At 39.5% G+C, this 15,174-nt stretch overlaps 1 protein-coding gene across 4 annotated transcripts in view; it reads left to right on the forward strand.

Moving 5' to 3' along the window:
- LOC103463737 (axin-2) overlaps positions 1-15,174 on the forward strand; it is a 95,908-nt gene that overhangs the window by 25,345 nt on the left and 55,389 nt on the right. For all 4 annotated transcript variants that reach the window (XR_001776815.1, XM_017305987.1, XM_017305986.1 and 1 more), the window contains exons 3-4: positions 12,290-12,467; positions 12,688-12,734. The gene's annotated coding sequence lies outside the window, so the exon portion shown is untranslated. The remainder of the gene's footprint in view (positions 1-12,289; positions 12,468-12,687; positions 12,735-15,174) is intronic.

A 15,174-nucleotide genomic window follows, 5' to 3' on the forward strand; every position in this document is an offset into this window, starting at 1 on the left:
AGATCAAGCATGATCTTTATCCCAGCTTGAGAAACTTTGCAAAGAAAAATTGGTCAAACATTTCTGTCTCTAAATATGTAAAACTGGTAGAGGAAGTCTTGCAGCTGTAATTTCAGAAAAAGAGTCTATTTCAAGGTACTGACTCTGGTGAGATAGATATAAATGTTTATGCCATATTTTTCAGATGTTCAATTGTAAGAAAAATGTAAATGTGTATATCATTTTCCTTCCACTTAACCTTTATGCACTACTTTTGTTGCTCTGTCACAACCCAATAACATGCAGTGAAGTTTGTAGTTTGACAAAATCTTAAAAATTCAAGAGTTGAAGTATGTTGCAAGGCGATGATAAAAGTCAATTCACCAGTGAAAAAAATATCTATGCAAACACCACTTTCTTTCTTCTCTAAATGTATTTCTCAATCCTCTTCCATCGCTGGTATTTCACTGTCTCTCCGCATTTTCTCTCTGAACTCTTTCCTTCTCTTTTCGACTCTGCAAGCCGGATGAAAATGCATTCCTTGAATGCACATAGAAATGCTGGGTTTTCTAGTGTCAGCACTTCTTAAAATGGGCTGCTGCTTGCAGACGCTTGAGCTGAGGCGTGATGGAAGCAGAAGGAAAATCCGCTCAATCTGCTAAACTCAGGAATGCGCTCTCTGTAAAACAAGTTTGTTTGAAGAGATTGGGAAGGTGGAGGAGACAGCGATGGCGTAGCAGAAGTAATCAGACCAAACCAGGATAAACTTCATGAGGTTTTCACCTTCCTTGGTGTGGTTTGAGGTTGCTTATTGTTTGTTACCATCAAGCCAAAAAGAAAGGGAAAATATTAAATTGGCATTATTTTGCTGCTAAGTAGGAATGTTGAGTTTTGCGGTTTTAGTCCGCTTTGAGAACAAGCTGTTCACACATGATTATGTATTTATATACTTTCATATATATATATATATATATATATATATATATATATATAACAATCTCTGCAGACCTGACACATCATGGACACAAACTGTTCAGACTTTTACCTTTAACTTTAACAGACAGTTTCTTTCCCCAGACTGTCTTTTTGATGAACACTTAGCAGTTAGTGCCCAGATTCATAACACAGATATTTAAACTAATTCAACTTCCTCTTCCTCTTTTTTGTAAAAACGCTGCTTATATAAACATTTAATATATTTCATTGAAAGGAACGCAGAACAAAAGTCACAAACCTGTCAAAATCAAGCTGATTCCTGACTAGGGCTGAAACGATTCCTCGAGTGATTCGAGTACCTCGATTATTAAAATTCCTCGAGGAAAATTGACCTGCCTCGAAGCTTCGTTAATTTATGTTTTATTATTTAGCGCACCGTGTTTCAGCCGGAACATTATTTGCGCTGCGCGGAGCTCTGACTACCGCCTCTGACTTGTTGACGGAAGCTACGTGTTAGCGGCATAACGTCCAATCTTCAAGTTCGGCCCGCTGCGATTTTACTGATTGGTGATAATTCCGGGTTTTCATCGTTTTTGTGGGACCAATAAACATCCTTAAAATGACCGGCGCGATGCCGGGAGTTCGGCAGCCTTTCTGCTCCGGAGCTGCTGGTTGAACGGCAGGAAGAAGCTGAGGAGGATTTATACAGGTGAGCGGAGAGACTGAACACTGCGGGCGGCTGAGGGTTGATGCTTACAGGGTAAGAGCAGCTTTACGGACGAACCGCACAATAAACTTATATCATCCCGGTCTGAACAAACGGGAGGCGGAACATAGCTGGCAGATGAGTTTCTGAACGGAGGAGCCGTAAATATCCCGTATTGCTCCCCCCGGTCTACAAAAAAGTAACTGGTAGGGAAGCACAAATGTGGAAAAAATAGACTGATGTTCATATCCGACAGTAACACTGGTGTTATGAAAGATTTACCAATATTTTATTTCATAATTGTTTTTATCCGATTACTCGATTAATCGTAAGAAAAAATATAGATTACTCGATTACTAAAATAATCGTTTACAACAGCCCTATTCCTGACTCTTATTTTCTTCGCTGTAAACAGCTGCATTAGTTGTTTAATGATTTATTTTATTACTTGTAGATGTAACAGCTGAACCTCCTTAAATAAAACATAGCAAAAATATAATTTATGATGAACCAGACATATCCTTTAACACACAAGGCAGGATTAGATGTTGTCATTTCACCATAGGGCAGAAACATCCATTCTTGCATCATGCCTCTCATTTACCGTGTTTCAGCAGTTTGTTATCTGTCTCAAATATGTTCCTCAGGGTGTATATGATCACCTAACAATCTGCAGCGAGGAAGAAAATTATCAATCAATATCATTTTGTTGTCTTGGTAATCCCTGCTTGTGAGTAATAGCTTGCTGGAATCCCTTCTTTCTTTTTTTTAACAAGCTGACTCAGTCAGTTGAACAGAGCCACCAGGCCCTTTTTTTTTTTTTTTTTTTTTTTTTTTTCTCTGTGTGCTCCTCCCGGGGTGGTGGATGCACATGGGGACCACCCCCGGATTGAAAGAGCCTATCGCTTCTCTGATTAGTGGGGATGAATCTTAGCATGTTTCTAATCATGCACAGGCATATAAAGAGAGCTAGTACATATGTACGTGATTACGCAGATGGAACATCATATGGCAGAATAATATGAAACTAATTTGATGACACTAAAGAATATATAAATGGAAAAGGGCCATGCACCACCCAATTTGTGAACACGATTCCTGTATGCAAAGAAAGAGTCAAATGTTGAGATGTCAGAGAGGCAACAATCATGCAAGGATGCGCCTCCTTAAAGGCAGTTCTGGAGCATGTGTTTTAGTTTCTTAGACCCAAGGGGTGCAGGGTGCAAACTGCCAACATGTAAAAGCATTCATTCCCTATGAGCTTTTTCAAAGTTTTCACTTTATAACCACAAACTTGATTGAGCAACACAAAGTCGATCAAATGTTTAGCAAATAAAAATCTGAAAAGAGATTTCTGCATATGCACGCCCTTTCTGATCTGATACCTGGTGATGATCTTCAAAAGTCTCCCAATAGGTAAGCAATCCACCTGTGTGTGATGTAACGTGCTTACAGTGGCCACCTGCTACACAGAGACTACAAACGTTGATGCGGCCATCCCGAGTTCGACTCCCGTTCAAACTCGGGATCCATGTCCTTGCACCCTCCTCTTTCTGCTCCCTTCCAGTCTGATTACTTGTTAATAAATAAAATTAAATCAAAAAAAATATTAGTAAACAAAGACCATCAGCATCACTATGAACAAAAAGGACAAGGAGAAAGCTGTGAAGTTGAAATCAGGGTTAGGCCAAAAACAATATCTTAAACTTAAAAAAATTCACATAGCTCTGTTCAATCACCTGTAAACAGGAAGAGTAAGGCACAACTGCAAGCTTACTAGGAAATGGGCATTCACTTAAACTGAGAGACCATGCAAGAAGAACAATACTTATAGAAGCAGCCCAGAGTTTCATGATAACTACGGAAGAGGCTGCAAAAGACTTCGGACAGGAAAGTTTCACCTTCCGGCTGGACAATGAATCTGAACTCAGGGATCCAAAAGAAAAGATGCTGTCCTGCTAGAGTGGACCAGTAAAAGTCCAGACCTAAATCTATCTGACTGTGAAATGGTAAATGGCTGTTCTTGTATTAGGGCTTTATGAAGTCTGAGGACTCCAAAGTGCTTTACGCTACAATCATTCACACACTTGAAGCCACAGTTGCCCTGGGCAGACTGACAGAGGTGAGGTTGCCATTCAGTCGGCCTCAGTATCTTGCCCAAGGACACTACGGCAAAATGACTGAGAAGGACTGAGTGGGGCTTGAGGCGGCAAATGACCGGCCACAGGTCAAATCCCCATGACTTGAGCCACTGCTGCCGACAAATTTATAAAACAGACTGGACAATTATGGAAACCCCTTGTGGGAATCACAAAGGGTTTGCATTCAGTCGTACTGAACTTCAGCTATTTTGCATAAAAGAAGAGGGAAAAACTTAATTTTCTTGATGTAGCAAAGCTGACAGAAACATGGCCTATAAATGTGGTTTTATAAAACGTCTCCTCAAAAGTGCCGAATGCAAATTAAATCCTGACTTTTCAGATTTTAATTTGTAAAAACCATGTGTTGGTCTATATCGCATAAAATCTGAGATACGTCGAAGTTTACAGCTGCAACATGACAGGCTGCAACAAAGTTCCAGTGGAAAAAGGACTTTTGCCAGGCGTTGTGCCTTGATGTCTGGATGCTGCTGCAATGTACGAGCCAGATGAGGTCCATTCACTTACTGTCACATGCAGAGTAAACTCCCCCAAACTTTTCAGAGAAGTAAGCTGTCAGTCTGTCGCTGTCTTCCTCCTCCTCCTCCTCCTCACTCCTTGTCTCAGCTGTTGCCATGAGGCTCAGAAGGGTGTTTGAAGGCTGATGTAGAGAGAGGTGTGGGCTTAAAGATGGAAGACGGCAGAGAAACACAAAGAGTGAAAGGAAATCTAAGATGGAGAATGAAAATAATGAGAATAGTGGGGAAATGATAGAGGAATACCAAATAGCTTAGTGATAGTTGATGTTCTCTTTATTCTTGCATCCTTGGAAAATTGTTTTAGTCTCTGTGCTTGGCTGATAGCAGGGTTACTGGCATGTGAACACACATCACGCATGTGTCCAAAGTACGCACACACACATGCGCACACATGCACAAGGATCTTTTGCTCGTTCTACATAGCAATCACCATGGCAACAAAATGTACAGAACACAGTCAGGGTGGGATATTTTTAAGTTTCAAAGGAATGGAAACAACAATGGAGACGACAAAGGAAGGAAGAGACAAGAACAGTTCAGAGCGAGGGAACAAAAGTGAAGCCGATAAAAGTACAAGCAGATGAGTGAGTGAGTCTGTGTTGGGGAGTGTGTGTCCAAGGTCACACAGCTTAGAGCCATAGGTACCTGAGAAGAGAGGAGGATGACAAGTAGAGTAAAAAAATCAAACAAACAAAAAAAAAAACGGTAGAAATATCTCCACATTTACTAGTGTTTTTAGGGTAATTGGCAGCTGCATCCACCGATTTGTTACAATGATGACTGAGTGCATAATGTTTTGACTATTATACTACTTCTCAGGCTGTGCATGTAAGTCACTACAAATAGTGAACTTTCAGTATTTGCACCAGGACCATACTCCTGTTTGAAGTTGTCAGATCTGACCTGACACAGGTGGTGCTATATGGGCTTTTGCTGAAAGCTAAATTCTAAAACGTAATTCGTGCGTCTGTACGCCCGTGTGTTTGTGAGCCCACAGCTCGTCCCTCCTGTCTGGCTGTGGATTTAGCGGGGACAGCTGAGTTAATTTCAGAAGGTGAAGCAGGTCAGAGGTCATTCTTCGGTGTAGGTGGCCTGTTGTACCCAGACCACCATCTAGCAGATGCCAAATAAATCACAGTCTTGCTGAGTGGTTTGGCATGCAACACATGCCTCACTCCTCATACTGCCTGTCTGTTTATGTGTCTGTCTTTTTCAGGCTCTTTTTTTTTTTTGTAAACACACAAACACACACATACGAACGCACACAGCTCATAAAGGCACATCTGGCCCAGAGATCCTCACTGGACATGATCAACAGTGACCTTGAACACCTTCCTGTTTTGTGTCTTGGCATTTTTCCAGATCAGAATTGGTTTTCTTTTTTCCAGTTTTTCTGTCATAAATTTATGTTTGGTATGTTGATATTTTATTAAATTGCGTGAATATTTGCATGTCCCAATGCAGTCTGCTCTATATGCATAGGATGAGCGTAGGAATGTACCATGTGTTGTCATTAATTTTCCCAAACTGTCTCATACAAAATGCTCATTTCCTCTTTGACAGTCATTCTGGTGTCTCATGAGTTAACCTGGACCAACCAGTCGATTACCAGAGCAGATTATGTTTATCCTCCCTCTTTTCTTTTTATATTATTGTGTAGGTCTTTTGTAGTTGAAAAGAAAGAGTACATTATGTATCATGAAGTAAAGTCTGATAATTGAACAAAATTAACACAGTGAATGTAAATTAATTGAATTAGAATAACATGAAATAGAAAATACAACTTAAATAAAATAAGAAAAGTGAAATGAAAATGAAAAATCTAAACGAAAAAACAAAAGGCTCGACCCAATCCTTAAGTTTAAGCTTTAATAAAACTGCATTGTTCTTCAAGACAGAATTACATTTTCACTGTGTGGGGCCTGTTTTGTTCCCATTACGCAGGGGATGACTTTCTGTGGGTAGTTTAATGATTTGAACATCAGTTTGTAGAAACTATAAATCTTCTTGGAGAGTTGAGCTCAGGCATTTTAAAGTCGATGTCTGCTGCCGCCTTGAAAACTACTCCTACCACAGAAACTCATTGCTGTTCAAGTCAACACTAAATTGTATTTACATTGCTGTTTGTTTAACATTAAAAGCATTTGTTGGAGTATATGCTCCACTTCATTTGAACCGCTTGTTGAGAAACCTTAAATGGACACAGAAACACTCCGATGGAAAGACGGCTTAAAAATGAACTGGAGCGGAATAAGGTTGACTTGAAGTTTTGTGTCTTGATTTTTTTTAGTGCTGTGTCAAAACTAATGGTTTTGTGGGTAATTCCAAAAAACCATCCAGTGTCCAGATGGAAGTATTGAAATTCTGGAAGGGATTGATGATTTGCAGCGGGTGAGCTGCTGATCTGAAGCTGCTGTTTAGTGTTTACTCTATGCCAAGTTAATCTAGTTCTGGATTTTTGTCCTGGGATTGTTTGCTTCTACATCACTGGTTTATAGTTAAGGCACTGCTCATCTATGTAGAAGGCTGCATTGTAAATCCACCACTGTTGACTTTTAGTAATATAACAAATCAACTCCAATTAATCATGGGAAGACATTAAAGCTGTATAAAGTTGATCTTGCTTAACAATAAGTGTCAATACTCGCTGTTGTTGTTACTTAAAAGAACGACATTTTAACTGAGCTAGGCCAATTGTCATAAACATTTTAAGTACAGTAAAATGCTGGTAAAAGCATGACTGATTACTATTAATTGATTACTCTTAAATTGTGCTTAGGTATGAGTGTGTCTATGAAGACGCTAGATGATGATTATCTTGATGCAACAGGTATTGGTCAAAAATCCCTCTTTCTATTTGCACCAACCTTGTAAAACATCATTGGAGAAGACATTTCATTCAAACTTACTAGTTCTGGTCTTGGCTGCGTGTTGCTGCAGTTGTTAGCTCTGGTGCCTTGCAGCAATAGGTTGAAATCCTGCATCGATTCTCTCCAGGTACTCCTGCTTCCTCCCATAATCCCAAAACATGTTTGGTCAGTTTTTCTTTCTAAATTTGTATGAGTAATAAGTCTGTGTGTGGTTACAAATTTTACATCAACAGAGAAGAAAAACGGTTGCACTGAAACAACCGAGAACTCTAGTAAAAGGAATGTATGTGAAATGCTGTTCTGCTTTTTATTTAATACAGGCAGATTTTTTTTTTCTGCAGTTCCATCTACTGTTTAAAATGTGAACTGCTGTGAGTGTCGTGTGCCTGAAGCAGCCGTTTCTAAAGAGAAAATCATTCATCTCGGTGATAGAACTGACTTAAAGAAGGACGTTTGAGCAAAACCTCAACTTAATTGTTCTCTAATGTATTAACTGCTGTATTGTATTCAAATTAAAGGTTAGATTTTTTTTTTCAAACTTTTTCAGTGTGAGATTTTGCTTTTGCAACAAAAGATTCATTTGTTTTGACAATATTTAAACATTTCTACCAGAGACTTGAATAGATTTGTCAGAATCTACTGAAAATAAGAAACTGTCACTATAAAAGCTTGCTTCCCTCCTCTCACTTTTCTGATATATGGATGTTGGGGTGGGTAATATCTTATTGCAACATTTTGTGGTGTTATTGTGATAACAGATAGGAACTATTTATTACTTCTTTTTTTAAGTAACTATTTGGCTGTAACTGCATGGCACAGTAATCGTAGCTCCACCAACACAAATACTGCTCTTGAAAACCATATCCATTTGTGAAATGCTTCTTTAGGACACCAGTCACATAAAAACTAAGTAACTGCATTTAATTATGTTTTCAAATGTAATTAAATGCAGTTACTGTCATTGAACAACTGGAGAAAACAGTAAAAAAAAAAATTCCAAATATTAGGACAGTTTAACTGGAAATTTATCATGACAACGATAGATTAAAATACTTATTATGACAAGAAATTTATAATAAAAGATTAGACAAATGCCCACCCCCTAACAGGACCAGTGGTCTAATTGGTTCCAGTCTAAGATATTACACCCAGCAAATCGTTTCGGTTTACTATTCTGGACCCATGGTGCTGCGCTCTGAGCACGAAGAGAGACGCCTTTTTGGGAGATCTGGGACGATCTGACTGAAATTTGGCAGCAGGGTCTCCACAGGTTCTGTGGAGACATCAGCTTTTTTAAATTTTTTTATTTGCAGTGGTGATCCAAACAGGAGATGACAGACCAGCATTGTGTGCAGCAGGAGATTGCGGGCAGGTTGTGCTCTGTGTGCGCTTGGCTTTTACCATGACGGTATGCCTCTAAAGATAATTTGATGATCTCTGTGTTTTGCTGCCAGGAAGCCCCACTACCTCCCCCACAGCTTCCTCCCTCTTCCGATTCCTGTACTGATGTGGCAACTTATTAATTTCTGTCAGTCGGTTTTCCTGCCATTCAGAGATACTACCAAATCGCATTATATTTGTCATGGGTAAGGTGTATGGGCAATGCACCTCCTAACAGAAGAAAAGGGGAAAAAATGGATCAAAGATGTGCTTACAATCACCTCTGGATATGGGAGGTTGAAGAGTTTGTGTGAATTTGTATCCTACAAATCTTAAATGGGGAACACAGAAAACAATCGGTGTCTTCTCTGTTTTCAAGATACTTCAGAAAGGTTGGCCTCTGCTTTTTTAGAATTACAAATGAGGAAAAACTGTTGTGGCTCAGATGGACACTGCATATGGTACCAAACTACACTGATTTCGAAGAACCACAATACTATATTTGCTCATAAGTGCGTGTGTGTGTGTGTTGTTTGTGTGGCAGAGGATTTAAAGCTGTCACTTTGTAATTACCTCAGCAAATACAGGCTTGGAGAGAGTTGACTGAAGTCTACCAGTAGGACAACCCTGGGAGAAAATAAGAAGTGACAAGCCACATAACACAGCGTGGGACGTAAATAACTTTTAGCCCCTTCCCTCTCTCTCTCTTTTCCTGGATGATTCTTCAAGGATTTTAAAAGAATGAGTGAGGGAGAGCCGAGCTGAAATGAGAGAATATCCCTTGCTTTCATCTTTAGAAGACATCCTCTCTCACTTGCTTTGATGAAAGCCTTTGGTTTTTTGGGGGGGGATTTATCCTCTTACATTAGATGTATGAGGTGTAGCTTGCGTGCTCCGGTTTGTGCTCGACTCACACACACACACACACACACACACACACACACACACATTCGCATGCGTTGTTATGAGGCCTGGCACTCACCTATCTGCGTTTCCTCACCAGAAGGTGCGTAGGTGGCATGGGAAGTTGGGCTTTGTGTGCCTGAGCATTTGAAGGACTTCTCAGAGCCAGCGCAAGTTGTAGGGCTTTATTTTCATCAGACCTGTCGCCCGGTCCACTACCTGATGTGAACTCACTGTCGCTTTGACAGATTCTATCAAAGATTTACAGTAGATGAAGACAAAAACCCATGTATCAATTTATTCATTATGTATTTTTTAACTATGGATTGTCGTTTTATTTCATATTGTGTCACAGAGTATTGGATTGTGTCACACTGTCATATCGGCTCTCATTCCGTGTTTTGGCCACTTCACATGGCAAGATTTTAAAATTGTCAGGTGATTAATCAAAACCTGAGAGACGCCACAAAGTGTTATAGATATCATCACCTTCTTAAACATAATGGCCCAAGTCAAAAGAAAAACTATTTGGCCATTATTTTTCAAAAGCTGGTCCTACAGATTGTGGCGAACAGCTACATGGCAAAGACAGCACAACAGTTTTGCAGTAAGAATGTGAAAACCATTTAGCTTAACATTTTTCTTTCACTGAGATAACTTGTAACCCTCCACGTTTTATGTCTGTTTGTTACATAAACTCTCAGCAAAAAGTCCAATAACGTTTGTAGTTGTAGAAAAATGACCAGGACACTGCATACATTTTCAGTCCTGGTCTGTTTCATAAAGAATGCATTGGTTTATTGTCTTTTTTTATTTATTTATTTATTTATTTTTTATGAAATCTGTTCAGGTTGTTGCTGTGCATCGTGTGAGCTCAGCGTTAATCACCGAAAAGGCCTTTAAAAGCGAATAGGGACCGGTGACACGTTTTCTAACATCTTCCGACCCTGAGCATGTACATATCCACACAGCCGCACACAATGATTTATATTATATCCTCTAAGCTTTATCAGTTTGCCTCAAGCTCTACACCACTCGTATCTTTCTCAATTTTTTTCCCCCTCTCTTCTCCTCCACCTGGCTACGGTCCAGCTATAGATTGTTAATTATGGTTTGTACGTGATGCACGGTCTTTCCTCCAAATACCGCAGCAGCGTTCTTTGGCAGACATCAAAGTGTCGGTGTTTCATTCCACGGGGATTAGTGATGGGAGTGTGATAATGCTCCTGCCTGCTAGGCGAATTAAACGCCCGTGGCTGGGTGCAGGTACCAAGAATCCAATGAACGCACAATCGCACTGGTGGTCATACACGGCGCATAAACCCAAACAATGGGAGGAAAAAGAAAAGGCGCAGGTTTGACAGATTCAAACATGTTGAAAACACAATGAGGCCAGCAGCCTCATTCCAGCGAAACGCTCAGTGATTAAACTGCGGACTAAACATCCAAGCAAACTCTGGTCCCTTTCATCTGATTCCTTTCAGAGAAAAAAAAAGCATAACATTAGTCAGTGTGTCCATAGAGAGAGTCACAGTACATTGACTGTCCTTCACTCATCTCTCATCTCTCCCCCCATGGCAAATTGGATTTTTAAACGGCTCGTTTTTTTTTCATCATTCCCCCGCACTCATAATTGACAGCAGTTTTCTTTCTCACTGTCCATTTTCTTCTGCTTGTTTCTCTACGCCTGACCAGAAAACTTAATGAAAAAAAAAAAAGAACTGTTGAAAACATGAAAAAATATTTTTCAGAAGTCCAGTTTCTATAGCAACTCTCGCCATAATTCGCACAAAGGACAAATGACAAGTGTTTAAAGGACTGCGGGGCATTTTCATGTTCAGTTTTTTGGTATTTTTGTTGGTTTCTCGGCACACAAGTAGGTCCCGGGAGACGGACAAGAAACACAAACATGAAAGGGAAAAGAACGACGTCAGACAGAGAGAGACAAAGGCAGTAGAAGCTCGTCCTCGGTGATCGATGCAGACGCTGCTGTCTGTTCTTGTTTCTTTGTCCACAAGGACGAAGGCGGAAAGGAAGAGGCAAAGTGATGCATATGAGCATTGTTCAAAGACCTTCTACCACATACCTGATGAAACAAATGGCTTACAGTACAATTCACACTTTCTGCTCAGACAAAGGCCTGGTGACATGAGAAGAGACAGAAAACATGCAAACATCTGAATTTCAATTTCCATGTTTACACAAGACCAGTGTCCTCGATATTTGGTAGTTTAACTCATTTTAATTAGGGTTTTTCTCAGTTTTCTAGCATGTTTGCGTGTGTTTGTATTATTAGTATCAAGGGCTTAAAGGACAACTTGTAGACAGACGGATCAACAATGACAGAAAGTTGACCTTTATTTCTCCTTGTACACTGGTTTAACAGCCCATAGTGGCAACGGAAAGAAAGGCAAAGATAAGGGTGGCAACAACAAGGGGGGACGAGGGAGTCTGAAAGAGATAGTGGGAGAAGTACAGGTAAAAAAAAAAAAAAAAAAGAAAGGAGACCAAAAAAACACAGCATTTAGAAAAAAGGTTAGCCTTAACAACAAACAAATATCTCTCTCCACCTGTAATCGCCTCCTGCAGGTCAGCCTCTGCCTTGCCTCGCTGCAATCGCCCTACTAACACCAAACCAAGCCATCAAACAGCTTCTTGTGTCCCCCCCATCCCTCCCTTTTTTCTGTTTACGCTCACACACAAGACCTTGATGTTTTTCCAATAATTGGCAGCAGAGGTTGACTTTTTCTTTCTCACCAACCTCGCCCCCCCCTCTCTCCCCCCTTCTTTTTTCTGTTTATCTTTTTCTCTTTTTTTCTGCTCTTCCTCTTCCTTTAGAGATGAATAGTTGGCCCAGGATCAAAGGCAGACTCCAGCCGGCCATTCTGACCACCACAAAGGGGCGTTGGGCGCTGGCGCGGGGCCAGGTGCTACACATGGTCACATGGGGACAAGCAGTGCAGATGGGCCCTGCAGAGGCCTTGTCGCCCTCCACCCCCACGCCTGCACACCAGAGGTCAGCAGCTAAAGTATCAGAGCGTGCGCTTCCTGTAAGGTGATCTTGTTGTGCAACTGATTCCCATTTGTTTCCTTCTGTTTTTTGGTTTTTTTATGTGCTTTTTGTTTCTCTTAGCCTGTCTGCCTCCTGGTGCAATATTTCTTCATACATACACATCTTGCAAGCTTTTCTTCTGCTACTGCATTTTTATTATATTTTATTTTTTTTGCTTTTCCAGAGCACAGATCTGAGTCTTGGGCCGCCTGTTGGACAGAACCAGCTGAGGTAAACAGTTTCCCCTCAAAGACAGACCAGTGTGTATAAATGTTAGAGAGAACCAGGCTCTAGTTTAGTCGAACATTTCCCCCTGCCTTCAACAGTCCTTGTTCAAATATATAAACAGAGTCGCCGAGTCCAGTGTGGCTGGGGCCAATACAAATAAATTTATGCAAAGGACACAAGAAGGTGGTCAGATAAAACAAATGAACAAGTTGCTGAACTCCAAACATGTATGTAATTCCAGGCTTGGGTTTCAGCTCCTTCATCTAATGCGTTTGAAGAATTTCATTGAGAAAGAGGCAGAGACTGAGTGACTGAATCGATCTGGATTCTTGATTTCAGGGCAGCTTTTAGATCATTTAACATCCAGTCACATCTTTGCTGTTTTACCATGTGTGAAATTTGGAACAACTACAATTTTTGAAGTAAAAATTGGAACCAACACCTATTTTTTTATACACCTGTCCTTTGATTCAGACATGTTTTTTATTACTTACAAACAAAGTGGTTCCTTTTGCCATTTCTTTTATAGCTCTTTGTACTTTTTGCAAGTACGGCACTTGTTTCAATGGCAAAAGTGAATTAAAATCTGCAGTTCCTTACATTATGCTGCATGTTGTATCCCCACAAACACTAACAATAATGTATATTATTAGAGTTTTATATGGCTAAAGACAAGTAGTAGATGATTGTGAGACAGAATAAAAAGTTCATGGAGAACTAAAGTTATTTTCAAAAGAGAAAGTTTGTTGGAGAACATAATTGCACAAACACCATAATGAAAATCAGTGAATACAACAGAGGGTTTTAGATTTAGATGCAACCAACAGACCATTAGTTACTCTGGAGGAGCCACAGAAATCCACAACTTAAGTTGGTGAATCTGACAAAAGTTGGTTGTCAACTACAACAGTCAGGCATTTATGTAAAAACCCATTGTTGAGACAAAACCATAAAAAATGCTTCCACAAGTCATATACGTCACACAGCAAATGTAAAAAGTGCTGCTCTGCTAATAAGTAACTATAATACATTTCTGACCAATATGAAACACAGGTCTAACACCACGCATGTTACCACGAAACAAGATGGTGGTCGCATCATGCTGTGGGACAAGGAAGCCAGTCAAAGATAGACAAAGATAAATAGGCGTTTTTGACAGAAAGCCTCTTAGAGGCTATACAATATGGTGAGGAGGTTTATCTTCCAGTGTTTATCATAAACACACAGCTGTAGTCACAATAGTGTTGTTTATATCCATTCATTCTAAAGTGTAATGATGGCCCAAAGTCCAGATTCTGTACAAATGAGAATATATGTGTTGCGAGAATTGAAAGTCAATGTTCGACCATTAACAACTGTATGAGTTTGGGCCATTTCTTTTGAAAAAAAGTAACTGAAAAAGTGTGTTGAAGTGATTAGCTGGTGAAGACATAACCTAAAAAGACTTACAATTGAAGCTAAATACAAATGCATGACCCACTTTTCAGATTTTATTGACAAAACTTCACAATTTTGCACCACTTTCTGTTGATCTATCATATAAAATCTCAATAAAATTCACTGAAGTTTGCGAAATGAGAAAATGTGAAAAGTATAATTTTTCAGCTTTTGGAAGAGAACAACAGGAAACATGATGTCAAAGAGCCAACACAAGTTTTGTTTTTTTGAATAAAAATAGGCAGCAGCAGTCATTTTCTTTATGCTGCCTGTTGTCATGCATAAATCTTCAACTTTGAGCCACATGTTTAAGATTAGATGTACTCTTCAGTGAGATAGAAACAGTCAACAAAATTCAGGCTGATTCCCTGCTGTTTAACAATTAATTAACTCCATCCACACCCTCTCCTTTGGGGCTGACTGGGGACTGATAACAAAACATTTGCAGTGTGAACTGTATCCATTTTCGTGAGGAATGATGCAACTACGTTCATGGGTTGAGAAGAATCAAAATAACAGGATGAGGTAACTTTGCATTAAATTTCTTTTAATGCGTCACAAATGTCGCTTCTGCCTTCAAGACACATCGTAAAAAATAAACTGACTGTTTCTCAAATATTCCTATCATTAAAAACATCCATATATGTTCCTGTACGCTCACAAAAACCAAATCTGGATCCCAAATTGGATTTTGCTATACCAAAAAGAGTGTCTGTAAATCTCTATTTTTGGGAGATTTACAAACTTTGTTTAAAGTGCAATCTTTTCTGGTAGAATATTAGAATTTCCATTTTTTGCCCTTTGAACCTTTATTAGTGGAGCCATGAAGTTATATTATCTTTTAATTGTCAAAGAGTCTCACTTTTTAGGACTTAAACTGTTAAACAAACGGTTCTGAGGAAAACATTACTAGCACTATATACACTGCTCAAAAAAATAAAGGGAACACTTTAACATTTAAGTGAACACTGAAGTGTTCCCTTTATTTTTTTGAGCAGTATATATA

Source organism: Poecilia reticulata, linkage group LG1 (genome assembly GCF_000633615.1).
Source record: "Poecilia reticulata strain Guanapo linkage group LG1, Guppy_female_1.0+MT, whole genome shotgun sequence".
Lineage (NCBI taxonomy): Eukaryota > Metazoa > Chordata > Actinopteri > Cyprinodontiformes > Poeciliidae > Poecilia > Poecilia reticulata.